We start from the raw sequence: 15,941 nt of genomic DNA on the forward strand, positions 1-15,941 counted from the left end.
TCCAAGCCTAAATTTTAGCCTTACGTTTTTTTTTTCTTAGTTGTTAAATTGATTTAAGGATAACAGTTAAGAGAAAAAAAAAAAAAAACCAAAGCAATGGAAAATAATTTTAATTTAAAAATTAAGAAAAAAACGAAAGTAAAAACTCAAAACAAAACGAATAATTATAGACACGTGTAACAATTAAGAAAAAAAAAAACGAAAGGATAAAATTTAGGGTTAGGGTTTGTGACAGGATGTCTGTTTTAGACGCAGCAATGGGCATATGATTGGTTAAAATTCGAAAAATTAAACTACGTTAAACTTACAAATTACAATTTTCTCAAGAAGGCCAAGAGACAAAAAAATGTTTTATTTTGACACATTCCACCAGTATACGAAGTTCAAAAGAGTTTAGTTAACTAGAAATTGCATTGAAATCTGCCATTCAAAAGGAAAAGATCCCAAAAATGTTATAAGAGTTCGAATAAAACTTTTTAAAAATTTAATTATAATGAGAAATAAACAAATAATCGGCTTACTTTTGCCTTAAAAACAACAACTTTTGTGTTTGTTTGTTTTTTTTTTTTAAATTTGATCCCGGCAGCCTATAATGTCCAGCAACTATATTTTCCTTTCTTCGATGATTAAGGTAGAAAGGGAACAGGGTCCAGATATAGAGCAAAAAATACAAGCACAAAATAAATATTTTATTCATTAGTCTTTATTAAGAAATTCCTATAACTGATGAAAGGAAAAAGCCTGTGTTTTAGCAGACCAGTGTTAATTATTGTTATGACTTAATAAATTTTGACATTGAGACAGTAACATGTCTGAATACCCACATGTTTATGCATGTGGCTTTTTTGAGAGAATGATTTGCCACACATGTCACACTGCCATGGCAACTCTCATGTAGGGATTCGTTCATGCACAGTTAAGTTAGGTCTATGAGAGAATGCTTTAACACAGACACGACCATTACATAGGTTGTGTCTGGTATGAACATTCTCGTGTGTAGTTACAACACCATTTGCAAAAAATGAATTACAACAACTAATGCAATGTTATGGCTTCTCTCCTGTATGTCTATGCGTGTGTCTATTCAACTGATGCCTTTGAGAAAATGACTCACCACAGATCTCACAATGATAAGGTTTCTCTCCTGTATGAAGGCGATTGTGTGTAACCAATTGACTATTACGAGAGAATGATTTACCACAGATATCACAATGATATGGCTTTTCTCCTGTATGTGTAGGCTTGTGATTAGTCAAGTGAGTGCTTTGAGAGAATGATTTACCACAGATCTCACAATGATAAGGTTTCTCTCCTGTATGAAGGCGATTGTGAGTAACCAATTGACTATTACGAGAGAATGATTTACCACAGATATCACACTGATATGGCTTTTCTCCTGTATGTGTAGGCTTGTGATTAGTCAAGTGAGTGCTTTGAGAGAATGATTTACCACAGATATCACAGTGATAAGGTTTCTCTCCTGTATGAATGCGTTTGTGTGTAACCAGATAACTATTATGAGAGAATGATTTACCACAGATATCACAATAAGGTTTATCTCCTGTATGAAGGCAATTGTGATCAACCAAATGACTTTTACATGAGAATGATTTACCACAGCTATCACAATGATATGGCCTCTCTCCTGTATGAATACGTTTGTGTCTTCGTAAGGCACCATTTTCAGAGAATGATTTACCACAGCTATCACAATGATATGGCCTCTCTCCTGTATGAATACGTTTGTGTCTTCGTAAGGCACTATTTTCAGAGAATGATTTACCACAGATATCACAGTGATAAGGTTTCTCTCCTGTATGAATGCGATTGTGAGCAACCAAATTACTATTACGAGAGAATGATTTACCACAGATATCACACTGATATAGTTTTTCACCAGTATGAATCTTCTTATGGTTAGTTACATCTTTACGTTCACAGAATGATTTACCACAGATATCACAATAAGGTTTCTCACCAGTATGAATGCGATTGTGAGTAACCAAATGACAATTACGAGAGAATGATTTACCACAGATATCACAGTGATATGGCTTCTCTCCTGTATGTGTACGTATGTGATCAGTCAAGTGAGTGCTTCGAGAGAATGACTTACCACAGATAGCACAATGATATGGCTTCTCTCCCGTATGTGTACGTTTGTGTCTAACAATGTCACTATTGTAAGAAAATGATTTTCCACAGATATTACAGTGATGTGGCTTTTCCTCTTTATCAAGATTTTCTGATTCAGTTAAATTATTCATTATGAGAGAATTACTTATACAATTCACAATGATAAAGTGTTTTTCATTTCCATAAATACATTTCCGTTCACTTTTGTCACTTCATTCAGATAACAATTTAATGCAATGTTTCTTCCATACATTCCACAGAAAGAAAAAATATTCCACTGTTCCTTGTTATAGACTGTATTTATATACAGAGGTAGACTTATTCATGAATGCTCCTTATAAATATGCTGTCTTCATTTAGGTGATGAGAATATCAAAGACACTTCTGAATGGAGAGATTTCCTTCACGTCAACATGTTGTGATATTCTGAAATAGGAAAAGAAGCAGTTAGATAAAACTGGATAGTTCACCAACATAAGTAATTCAACATTGCAGATTTTATATCACTACCATTGTCATGCATTTACTGTCCATGCTTGCATAAGTAGATTGAGTTGGAAGGTGTTAGAAGCTAATGGGAATGGAGCTAGCCAAAACGAAAATATAGTTGGCATAACATGACCAGAGTAGTTAGTTGATGCCATCCAGAATTTCGCAGAGCAAAGTTGCCACAAGTGAAATGGGCTGTTTATCAAGTGATCAGAGTTAATGATAAAGAAGCATTGTTACTCGTCTGCCACCTTTCCGCTAACTAATTAAAACTCTCACTTCTCTTCATGGGCACTGAATTACCCTCTAGGATCCATACGTGCCCAACCCTGATGGGCTGGAGAATGTCATAGCAGAACGGTGCTATGGTGTCACAACTAAAATAGCTTTCCTGACTTGCTACAATATTAAATACTGGCAGAATCACTAAGATGCCGGATTAATTGCCTAACAGCATTTCGTTCATAAATAGCTTTGTCAAACTAGAGATAAAAGCAATCAGGAATGGGAGCGTGTCTGTGCATTGTCTATTTCTTTTCGATCAGGTACACACTGAGGACCCCTCCCACCTAACCAGGAGTCCCTTCTTTGAAGACCAGCTTGCTAGCTAGCCCACAGTGAAGGTGCCTCTTTATATTTCGTCTGTCATGAGTTGGTGCCCCAAACGTCTTTCCTTTCAAAGTATGACTTCCATCCTTTCGAGGTAAATAAAAGAAGCAGTAGAGCACTCGAGTCCCTGAAATTAACTTGTCCCCTTCCTACAAATTTCAGGTTTTGTACTTAAAAATACAAAAAGAAAATCATTATTATTATCATCAACATTAATATTTCATAAACCCCAAAAAGTAGAGTCGGCTCATGGAGCAAAATCCTGACTCCAAATACATCTTACAATTCCATGAGTCCTTCATTAAAAAAAGGGACAACATTAATTCATTCTCCTTCCTCTCGCAGGTGTTATGACCACTCACGAAAATGGCGACACACGTCTTTGTGAGCAGGGAGGATCTCCTCAGTAGAATCAATAGCTGCAAACCTCTGAAGACCTCACAGGTTGTGTCCGGGTAGAATGGATATAATTCGCCTCTACCCATCTATAGACAGAGATTTTGATGTGGGGTGCTTGTAAAGACAAGAACATTACATACGTTGGTGAGACATCTAGAAGCATTGCAGGAGGATGAAATAAAAATTAGAGGCAGCATGACCACATAACCAGTCCTCCATACTCTACCAACGGTACTGCTCAAAATGAATGGTCCCGGTGCGCGCACTCGTTCTAGTCCGTCGTGATTGGTCGATCCTTCAACGACTACCTAGCGCGAGTATGCAAATTAACAGATGCACGCATCTGTTAATTGTATTATTGATGATAATCCCAGCACTCCTATAGTCAGAGAAATTGCCGACGATATTACAATTAATAGTAATGATAAGATGAATAGTATCGTGGCCAATGCTAGCAACAATATTTACACCTATCATAACAATAAAAACTCTGTCTTAGTATCGGAGGTTAACCCCAACAGATTAAAGTTCTTATCCAAAAATTCCAAAATTAGAAACAACATTTACCAGTGCAAAATTTCTTCTGGAACCGATGTCTTCTTCTACATTGGAGCAACTTCTAAATCAGCCCAAAGGATCTCCAATCATTATTCAACTTTCCGAGATAAGAGAAAACAACACAGCACAGGACTAAGTAAATTAGTTTGGCATCTGAAGGACAGCAATACAACTTTCCAGCTGGAATGGTCCATATTGTCGGTGTCCTTTCCGTTTGATAAGGGCAGAAAACTTTGTGGCATCTGTAATTCCGAACTTTTTCATATTTTGTTTGCCAAAGTCCCTTTAATAAATACAATCGTCGAGAGGTCCTACAGGTCCATGCACTGGCAAAAACACACCTTTCACTCATATGAATAATGATTAATATAGATAACCCCTTGAATTTTAATTAATATAACTTCTTTTTTTTTATATATTTCACCCCCATAGTCAAAAAAAAAATTTTTATACTTTCAAAGAACTACTACCCAATCCAATGAGGTATGTGTTGCCTTTGTCCCTCTACCTAGCCCTCCTCTTTCTCTCTCTATTCCCCTCTATCTATAGTAAGCACAATCAAACACAGACACAAACCTGTCACTTCACCACTGCCTGTTTTCTGACATCTACCCATCCACATACACAATCATGCACACACATACACACACTCACATATTAATGCAGTTATATACAGTCACACACACAGGCACTCATTCACAAAAGTAATTAACAAAATTCACCATTCATATGACCTGCACCCTTTCACCTTCCTATTCTTATGCCTCTCTCCTCCAACTTCGGTTGAACCCTTGAACCTTCTAGAATCTTCTACATCCAACCATTTTGATGTCACTCCTTATAAAGGAATATTTTAAAGAGACACTCATTATCGCTATGGGCTCCATGTGAGCAATCATCTAAAAGTTTTTTGTGCATGTTGACGTTGACATAAGTTCCTTGCTTTTCCTGATGAGAAAGCGGCATAATGTACTCCTTATTCCTTCGCAATTAGGAATATGCAGCCTTCGAAACATATGTCGAAAATAAAGGAATTTTGTTAATTCGACGTTCAGCTCCATTCTTTCGTATATTTATATATATATATAGGGCGTAACAAATATCAGAAAATCAAAAAAAAAATGTGTGTAATAGGTGTAAAACAACTTCCTATGAACGAATATAAAAAAAAAAATTCGCGCACGCGAAAGGGGGGTGGGGGAGAGGCCTCGGAAAATTCACATCGGGAAGTTCCGAAAGCGTCTGAGGGGCTGACCCGGGCACCAAAACAAAAAAAAAATAGTGTAATATGTGTAAAACAACTTGCTCTAAACGAATATGAAAAAAAAAATGCGCTCTCGAGAAAGAGGGGTGGGGGAGAGGCCTCGGAATATTTATATCGGGAATTTCCGAAAGCGTCTGAACCGGGCACAAAAACAAAAACAAAACAGCGTAATAGGTGTAAAACAACTTGCTCTAAACGACTATCATGAAAAAAATGCGCGCTCGCGAAAGGGGGGTGGGGGAGAGGCTTCGGAAATTTCACATCTTCAGTCCACGGCCTTTAAACTAAGAAAAAATAGTGTAATTAGTGTAAAACTACTTGTTCTAAACGAGTATCAAGAACACACACTCACACATGAATCATAAACTCCGTATTTCGCAAAAAAAAAAAATAAAGAGAAGAAATTCAGGAAAAAGTGAAGAAATGTTGGATCTCCGCCATGTGAATCAAAATACGTGTCAGAAACATCTTGAAATACTACAGAAATTATGTTACGAAAATGATAATGTATACATACCTCTTTGAGTGGTCCATCGATAATGATGATAAAGAAATGAGTTGGATTTGAACTCAGAATATTGACTAACACAACTACATACTACAAGACTCAAAATATTCAGCCAAGTCACCACCCTTTAACTAGCAATAATAATAACATCAATAACATAACAGCCAAAAGATTTATTTGTTCTGAAAATAACAATCATAGTAAATAAATATGTTCTTTAATATTCACATTCATGTGCACAGTTAAACACACTTACATACAAACAGTCACGCATGCATAATACAGAACGGAACACATAAATGAAGGATGCATTACTTAGTATATATTACATCTAGAGAATTTTGATTAATAAGTCAAATATGCAAATTATAAAGATAATTAATTGCTTTACTAAACAGTGTTGTAAAGGTGAAAAAATAAATTTGGGAAAAAAATACACGCCAAAACTAATTAATAAAGGATAATTAGGGAAGGATTGACACAAAATAATAATTTTTTCTGATAAATGCATCTTAATAAGTGAGAAGAATTGCATATATCTGAACTATTTCAAAGAAAAGCATAAATTTAATGTTTAAAATAGCTTTAACCAAGGAATGAGATCCAACATTTCTTCACTTTTTCCAGAATTTCTTCTCTTTATTTTTTTTTTTGCGAAATACGGAGTTTATGATTCATGTGTGAGTGTGTGTTCTTGATACTCGTTTAGAACAAGTAGTTTTACACTAATTACACTATTTTTTCTTAGTTTAAAGGCCGTGGACTGAAGATGTGAAATTTCCGAAGCCTCTCCCCCCCCTCCTTTCGCGAGCGCGCATTTTTTTCATGATAGTCGTTTAGAGCAAGTTGTTTTACACCTATTACGCTGTTTTTGTTTTTGTGCCCGGTTCAGACGCTTTCGGAAATTCCAGATATAAATATTCCGAGGCCTCTCCCCCACCCCCCTTTCGCGTGCGCGAATTTTTTTTTTCATATTCGTTCATAGGAAGTTGTTTTACACCTATTACACACATTTTTTTTTTGATTTTCTGATATTTGTTACGCCCTATATTAACCTATATATATAGTATATATATATACATACGTGTATATTCATGCAAACTGCCGCATACAGACACATGCACAGCAACAAAAAGAAACAGCTCCAATAATGGACATGGTCAAGAACCAGTGAAGAGGATGCAAGAAATAAGGAATATATTAGAACGGTCCTCAAAAGTAAACCCCCGAATTGTTTTCCCCCAAAATTCCTACCTTCTCGGAATCTATATCGTCCGAGGTATATTTGTAGGAAATTTCATTTAAAAATATAACATCTATTTTCTTGAAAGTTAAGAAGAATTGAAGTTGACGCCGCGGAATTTCCCGAAACTCCTCACACCAAAAGCACTTTCCTACAAAAGTTTTGTATATTCGGAATCTACATACTATAACAAATATTCATAGAATATTTAATTAAAGTTACGATCATCCAAAGTGGTGGGACATGAATCTGTAGTTATGCCCGTTCTCCGTTCGTTTTTACTCGTTAATCACATTTTCTTCTCATTTTACAAATAAATTTCCTCTATATCACATCTAACAGCCGATAATAGGTTTTCAGAAACAACAAACCAACATTTCAGTTTGGAAGTTATTATTTAAGACGAGGAAATATATTTTCCTAAAGTTTTTATGTTTTCGCTTCGAAATAATTACTGTGACACCGAGAAGTTCACAGAATTCTATTAATTACATTGTTATTAGTAGTATTATTATCATCATTGTCAACTTACCGTATTCAGACAAAACTGCAAATCACAGACCGATAACTAATTAGTCTAATTAATAATAATGATGTTAATTTCGCTGCTTAGTTGGTATGAACTCCTCAGAGTCTGCTCATACACGTCCGTTCGCAAGTGCTGCGGGGGCAGAAAAAGATGAAAGAGCGATCTGCAGTTTTAGGGGTCAGTTTCCCGCACATGCGCATGTGGAAGTAATCGGAAGTAATCCCATTCTGCGCACGTGCGCTGAACCTTACACAGCAGCCTCACTACAGATGTGATGAGAAAGGTGGGTGTCAGTAACCCAGCTTAATCATCGAAGTAAGGATAAAATAGTTGCTGGGCTTTATAGGATGCCGGGTTCAAATCTTGAACCTGCTATTCTGATCCCTAGTTATATTAAAAAAAAAAAAAAATTACAAACAAACACACAAAAGTTGTCGTTTTTAAGGCAAATTATTCGTTTATTTCTAATTATAATTAAATATTTCCTCGTCTTAATTAATAACTTCCTAACTGAAATGTTGGTTTGTTGTTTCTGAAAACCTATTATCGGCTGTTAGATGTGACATAGAGGAAATTTATTTTTAAAATGAGAAGAAAGCGTTGTGATTAACGAGTAAAAACGAACGGAGAACCGGCATATCTACAGATTCATGCCCCACCGCTTTGGATGATCGTAACTTTAATTAAATATTCTACGAATATTTGTTATAGTATGTAGATTCCGAATATACAAAACTTTTGTAGGAAAGTGCTTTTGGTGTGATGAGTTTCGGGAAATTCAGCGGCGACAACTTTAATTCTTCTTAACTTTCAAGAAAATAGATGTTATATTTTTAAATGAAATTTTCTACAAATATACCTCGGACGATATAGATTCCGAGAAGGTAGGAATTTTGTGGGAAAACAATTCGGGGGTTACTTTTGAGGACCGTTCCTTTATTTATTTTCTAAAATATTCCTTAAGTCGCTGTAGGATCGACTACCTACGACTGGCTAGCGCGAGTGCGCGCACCGGGTCCAATCTCCAAGACTAGTACCCAAAATCCCACCACATGTGATTATTAGTATTATTTCAATTATAATTATTATCATTAATTAGTTAAGTTGTCTTCCTCTCTCTTCCCCTCTTATATTTGTTTAGACACACCCTGCTAACTCACTGGGATAATTTTTTTAGTCCCTCGCCTTTCTCTCTCACAAATTCTAGATCCATCTCTCTAACCAAAGTAAAACAGGTCATTTGTTTGACATGACATTTCTCTCTCTCTCTCTCTCTCTGTCTTTCTCTTTCATTTCACTTGTGGCAATTTTGCTCTGCGAAATTCTGGATGGCATCAACTCACTACTCTGGTCGTGTTATGATCACTATATTTTCGTTTTGGCTAGCTCCATTCCCATTAGCTTCTAACACCTTCCAACTCAATCTACTTATGCAAGCATGGACAGTAAATGCATGACAATGGTAGTGATATAAAATCTGCAATGTTGAATTACTTATGTTGGTCAACTATCCAGTTTTATCTAACTGCTTCTTTTCCTATTTCAGAATATCACAACATGTTGACATGAAGGAAATCTCTCCATTCAGAAGTGTCTTTGATATACACATCACCTAAAGGAAGACTGCATATTTATAAGGAGCATTCATGAATAAGTCTGCCTCTGTATATAAATACAGTCTATAACAAAGAACAGCGAAATATTTTTCTTTCTGTAGAATGTATGGAAGAAACTTTGCATTAAATTATTATCTGAATGAAGTGACACAAGTGAACAGAAATATATTCATGGAAATGAAAAGCACTTTATCATTGTGAAGTGTATGATAAGTAATTCTCTCATAATGAATAATTTAACTGAATCAGAAAACCTTGATAAAGAGGAAAAGCCATATCACTGTAATATCTGTGGAAAATCATTTTCTTACAGTAGTGACATTGTTAGACACAAACTTACACATATGGGAGAGAAGCCATATCATTGTGAGATCTGTGGTAAATCATTCTCTCGAAATAGTAATTTGGTTACTCACAATCGCATTCATACTGGTGAGAAACCTTATCATTGTGATATCTGTGCTAAATCATTCTCTCAAAGCTCTCAGTTGACTAATCACAAGCCTAGACATAGTGGTGAGAAACCTCATCATTGTGATATCTGTGGTAAATCATTCTGTCTAAATAGTCACTTGACTAGGCACAGAAGTATTCATACAGGGGAGAGACCATATTGTGACATCTATGGTAAATCATTCTCTCAAAGCTCTCACTTGACTAATCACAAACGTATTCATACAGGAGAGAGGCCATATCATTGTGATATCTGTGGTAAATCATTCTCTCGTAATAGTCATTTGGTTGCTCACAATCGCATTCATACAGGAGAGAAACCATATCATTGTGATATTTGTAGTAAATCATTCTCTGAAAATAGTGTAGAAGGGTTGACATTAGGAAATGCATTCTACCTTAAACCTGTCAACTGGCATAAAGTGACATTCCTTCAATACTACCTTCCTCCCTGCCAGTTTTGAGCTATTTTGTCTTGCAAGGTCCTTGGGGACCCTGTCGGTTTTGTTGTCACATACAATTAACTGGTGAGGGTGCCTGGAAAAAGGCAATTGTGCTAATGCTGGGCCCATATCAAAAGCACTGGTGATAATGATGGGACACAAAAAGGAGCATTGATGGTGGTGTCACATTAGAAGCATATTTGATGGTGACACGTAAAATGCACGGCTAATGGGCTCATATTATAAGCACAGGTACTAGTGCGAACTCAGCAGCACTGGTGATGGTGTCCTATAAAAACGATGCACCCAGTGCTCTCTGTAAAAGGGTTGACATAGGCGCAGGAGTGGCTGTGTGGTAAGTAGCTTGCTTACCAACCACACAGTTCCGGATTCAGTCCCCCTGCGTGGCACCTTGGGTAAGTGTCTTCTACTATAGCGTCGGGCCGACCAAAGCCTTGTGAGTGGATTTGGTAGACGGAAACTGAAAGAAGCCTGTCGTATATATGTATATATATACATGTATATATATACATATATATATACATATGTGTATCTGTGTTTGTCCCCCTAGCGTTGCTTGACAACTGAAGCTGGTGTGTTTACATCCCTGTATCTTAGCGGTTTGGCAAAAGAGACTGATAAAATAAGTGCTAGGCTTACAAAGAATTAGTCCCGGAGTTGATTTGCTCGACTAAAGGCAGTGCTCCAGCATGGCCACAGTCACATGACTGAAACAAGTAAAAGAGTATGTCTTACAGTGACGACATTGAAGTTGATGATGATGAAATAGATATAGGAAATAACATATTCTACAGTGAAGATAATGAAATTGAGGCCGTCAGTGGGCAATTTGAGACGAAAATCCCTATAAATTACACCAATAATCATTTGCATGATTCCTGTATCAGGGGACCAGTATTTTGTAACAGAATATGAGTAAATTTTCTTAAAATGACCAGGTTAAAATTAAAAAAAAAAGAATTGAAAGTGAAATCTCTATGTGTATGTAGCGTGGCAATTTCAGCCTTTTTTGGAATATGACCATAGCGATTGTTAATATCTTGACTGTGTGAAGGGCAAGGCAGAAATGATATCGTTTGAGGTTACAACCATCTTTGGTCAACTTGTTCTTGTTCTAAACACTAACTTGATTGGCTGACAGGTGACACGAGTGGTCTCTACGTGTTTTGCGCCACTGTTTGACATGTGACACGAGGGTCCCTACGAAGTCCGCGCCACTGATGGACATGTGACGCGAATTGTCTCAACTTATTTCACGCCACTGTTTGACATGTGACACGAGGGTCCCTACGAAGTCCGCTCCACTGATGGACACGTGACGCGAATTGTCTCGACTTATTTCACGCCATAATTGCGAGTCAGCCAATCAAGACTTTTGGTTAAAATTCCATTTTCTGGAGTTCGGTGAGCCAATCGAACAGTATATAAAACAGGGTTTCACAGACACTTAGGTCTTGGGTTCCAGTTCTTTTAAGAACTAACTTAGGCCTCTGCTGCTCAACTTAGAGATATGCGATTGTCTCTGCTACTACCTGTTGCTACGCTAATCTATACAAACATTGAAAGCCTCTCGAGTAGATTCCAGCATCTTGCCCTATGAACAGTAAACTAAATGCCATTCTTAATTCTATGTTCAGTACCTTTGGGTATGCTTCACGCCACCCGAACACACAGACACAAAACATGCTAATGCTTACCAACTCTTAGAATCCACATGATTGTAAAATATGTAAAATAAATAATATTTATCTACCAACAGAAGACTTGTGTCAATTCACTTATGTTCTATTATCGTTTGTATGTATTTTATGGCTTTGAAGAATTCGTTAAGAGTAGAACCGCGTGCAATCGTATTTCCTACACGATACGACTAAGCGTGATCCTATTTCTTACATATATAAAGCTGAAGTTGTCTGTGCGTGGCAGGTTTTGTAGCCTTCAACTAACACTATCTCCTCCGAGACCCTGTGGCGCAAGTTGACCAAAATTGAGAGTATGATAGAAGAAGGCTTGCTCTTCCTTCCATAGGAGTTAAAATTCAAATCGGACCATGTTAACACCAAAATTATTTACATAAAAAAGGTGCTTTTTTTTCTATGAAAATCCTTATTTTTTACGAGTTTTTTACTGCTGTGTCACCATTTTCCGGTGTATTTCAGCCAGAAAAATGTTCACATAAAGAGAATAACAAGCTACATAATGCAACATTGTTACTTTTCAAAAATTCTAAAGGGTCGAAACAAACCCGAGAAACTCCGGGCGATACTGCTAGTATATATATATATATATATATATATATATATATAGCTGAAGTTGTCTGTCTATGGCAGGTTTGGTAGCCTACAACTAACACTATCTCCTCCGAGACCTTGCGGCGCAAGTTGACCAAAATTGAGAGTTTGATAGAAGGCTTGCTCTTCATTCTGTAGTAGAAAAGATTCAAATCGGACCATGTTACACCAAAAATTATTTACATCAAAAGGTGCTTTTTTTCTATGAAAATACCTATTTTTTATGATTTTTTGACTGCTGTGTCGTCATCTTTTGGTGTATTTCAATCAGAAAAATGTTCACTTAAAGAGAATAACAAGCTACATAATGCAACATTTTTACTTTTCAAAAATTCCAATTCCAAAGGGTCGAAACAAACCCGAGCAACGCCAGGCGATACTGCTAGTATATATATAAAGCCTAAGTTGTCTATGTGTGGCAGGTTTTGTAGCCTTCAACTAACACTATCTCCTCCGAGACCCTGCAGCGCAAGTTGACCAAAATTGAGAGTATGATAGAAGAAGGCTTGCTCTTCATTCCGTAGAAGAAAAAATTCAAATCGGACCATGTTACACCAAAAATTATTTACATCAAAAGGTGCTTTTTTCTATGAAAATCCCTATTTTTTATGATTTTTTGACTGCTGTGTCGCCACTTTTCGGTGTATTTCAACCAGAAAAATGTTCACTTAAAGAGAATAACAGGCTACATAATGCCAAATTTTTACTTTTCAAAAATTCCAATTCTAAAGGGTCGAAAAGAACCCGAGCAACGTCGGGTTTCACTGCTGGTAGTTAATATAAGGGAACAGACAAAAATGCTGGAACGAATCTATCCAATGAGTAGAGACACCTAGTGGAGAATTCAAGAAATACAATCATATAAAGGGAAATAACCTCTACACTATATCAACCAAGCTCCAATTATTAATTAATGTGCTTAATTAGCGATCGCTGACTCGCAGTTTGGATCTCAACAGGGTAAGTTGACGAAGATTTACTTTAAGGCTTTGATGTTGATAATAATACTAATAATAATATTGTAAATCATAGAATTCTGTGAATCTTTCGATGTTACAGTAATTATTTCGAAGCGAAAACATAAAAATATAAGGAAAATATATTATTTCGTCTTAAATAATATTTTCTTCTCTAGATACAAAACCTGAAATTTGAGGGAGGTCAATAGTCGATTACATCGGCACCAATATTTGACTGGTACTTAATTTTTCAACCCAGAATGAATAAAAGGTTAAAGTCAGCCTCGACGGAATTTGAACTCAGAACGTACCTCGTCTTAATTAATAACTTCCAAACTGAAATGTTGATTTGTTGTTTCTGAAAACCTATGATCGGATGTTACATGTGATATAGAGGAAATTTATTTGTAAAATGAGAGGAAAATCGTATGGTATAAGCCATAGCCACCCATAATAAAAAGGAATACGGGTGGGGTACTAGTCGCGTAGACTGGATCCGGTGCGCGCATCCGCGCTAGCTAGTCGTAGGTAGTCGATCCTACTGCGACTTGCGTATGCAAAATATTTTTTTTGTTCAAAGTAGACCACTACAGGCGACGATTCACTTGTGTTTACTTTGAATAGCTACGGCAAACTTCGTTAACCATTCAGCTATGCTCGTTCCCTTTCAACTGGAATTTAAGCCCTGACCAACCCTAAATTATTAGACATTTTGGTCGTGGCCATCCCACTTTGTTGTAAATCCAATACTGCATTGTTCAGTTTGACTTTAAAAAAAAATTCGGCTGCTATTTCTAACAGCTCGGTGGAAGATATCTTTTGACCGAAGTTGTACAAGGTCTGTGTTTGCTCCTTGTTTTCAGTTTCTCCAAAGACCCAACTGAACTCTCGTCTTTAACTTCAGCTAAACAGTTCCCAGTCCCAACACTGCCCTGGTCATGCAGACCTGATCAAAGGAGTTAATTTTTAACCAGACGTAAAGTAACCCTTTACTTCATAGAAATGTTTTATTTGTACGTGGGGGAAATTTGGTTACTATAAGTTTACATTGAAGAGACTTGGTCGTTGACAGGAGCCTCATAAGTTAACGCAGTGAACCATTTCATACGAGGCAATTAGTGTTATCTTCGTCTGTGATCTGTCACTGCACTACCCTTCCTCTATCTGCCTGGCAATTAAATTCTGACCCCACGTTGTTGGCTTGTCATCTGGAACCGATTTTCCTGTTGAAGCCTACAGTAAAATTACCTTGTTGGGGAGGGGTTAAGCCAATTTAATAATAATAATAATAATAATAATTGTGTACAGTGCTCAGGTGCACTACAACTCATCTAAAGTGTATAATCAGGTGTAGTTTCGGCGGATTTCGGAAAGCATGAGGGCCTTAAAGGATGCAGTGTCATGGCAGTCAACAACTGACGCAGGCAGTTTATTCCATGCTTCAGCAACTCTGAGCGTGAAAAAATGTTTCTGAAAGTCATGGGAGCTGTGTTGTTTTCTGACTTTGTAGGCATGTCCACGTGTGTTAGACACATGAAGATCAAAAAGGTGTTCAGTGTTGTTGTTGGTGAGGTGGTTGATAACTTTGTTGGTGTTTACCAAGTCCGTCTCCAGACGCCGGAGCTTCAGTGAATCCATGCCCAGGGAAACAAGGCGCTCAGAATATGGTAGGTGTCTGATGGAGGGTATGCGTTTGTTGCACGTCTCTGGACAGATTCCAGGAGGTCAATGTTCTGAGCAAGATAGGGGTTCCAAACTGATGATGCGAATTCCAAGTGTGGTCGTACCATAGCTGTATACAGTTTTAAATAGATGGCTGGAGAGCGGCTAACAAAAGTCTTGCTGAGTGATGCCAAGACACCCTCGGCCTTCTTGACAATTTTAGAGATATGCTTTGTCCAACGCAAATCACTGCTGACAGTGATGCCTAGGTCACGCTCGCAAGGGGATTTCTTGATATCAGTGTTGTGGAGGGAGTATGTGGACGCAGGGTTTTTTCTCCCAAAATGCATGGTGGTACACTTGTCCACAGCCAGTTTCAGTTGCCAGCCTGAAACTTGCTGCAGTTTGTCGCCTGTAGTGGTCTATTTGAAAAAAAAATGTTTTTCAATGCTTCTAATTGTTTTGTAACGAAAAAACAAAACGCAATTGTCTTTAAAATAATATATCGTTGAAAAATATTTCCTAAGCTTCAGTAGTTTTTGCAATGTTGCGCCAATCAGATCATTTGCATACGCAAGTCGCTGTAGGATCGACTGCCTACGACTGGCTAGCGCGGATGTGCGCACCGGGTCCAGTCTACGCGACTAGCACCTACTATATGTATATATATATGAAATATATATATACATATATATGAATATATATGTATATATATATACATATATATGTATATATATATGAAATATATATACATATATATA

The 15,941-nt window shown here is 37.0% G+C and overlaps 1 protein-coding gene across 5 annotated transcripts in view; it reads left to right on the forward strand.

Moving 5' to 3' along the window:
• Positions 1–15,941, forward strand: part of LOC118763134 (zinc finger protein 883-like) — a 30,981-nt gene that overhangs the window by 8,696 nt on the left and 6,344 nt on the right. The window contains exon 1 of one of the 5 annotated variants that reach the window (XM_036502493.1): positions 7,871–8,018. The exons of 3 other annotated variants lie outside the window; for them this stretch is intronic. The gene's annotated coding sequence lies outside the window, so the exon portion shown is untranslated. Of the gene's footprint in view, positions 1–7,870; positions 8,019–13,487; positions 13,520–15,941 lie in introns of those variants that run through there. One more of the 5 variants, XM_036502494.1, reaches the window with a different exon arrangement.

This window comes from Octopus sinensis, linkage group LG4 (genome assembly GCF_006345805.1).
Source record: "Octopus sinensis linkage group LG4, ASM634580v1, whole genome shotgun sequence".
Lineage (NCBI taxonomy): Eukaryota > Metazoa > Mollusca > Cephalopoda > Octopoda > Octopodidae > Octopus > Octopus sinensis.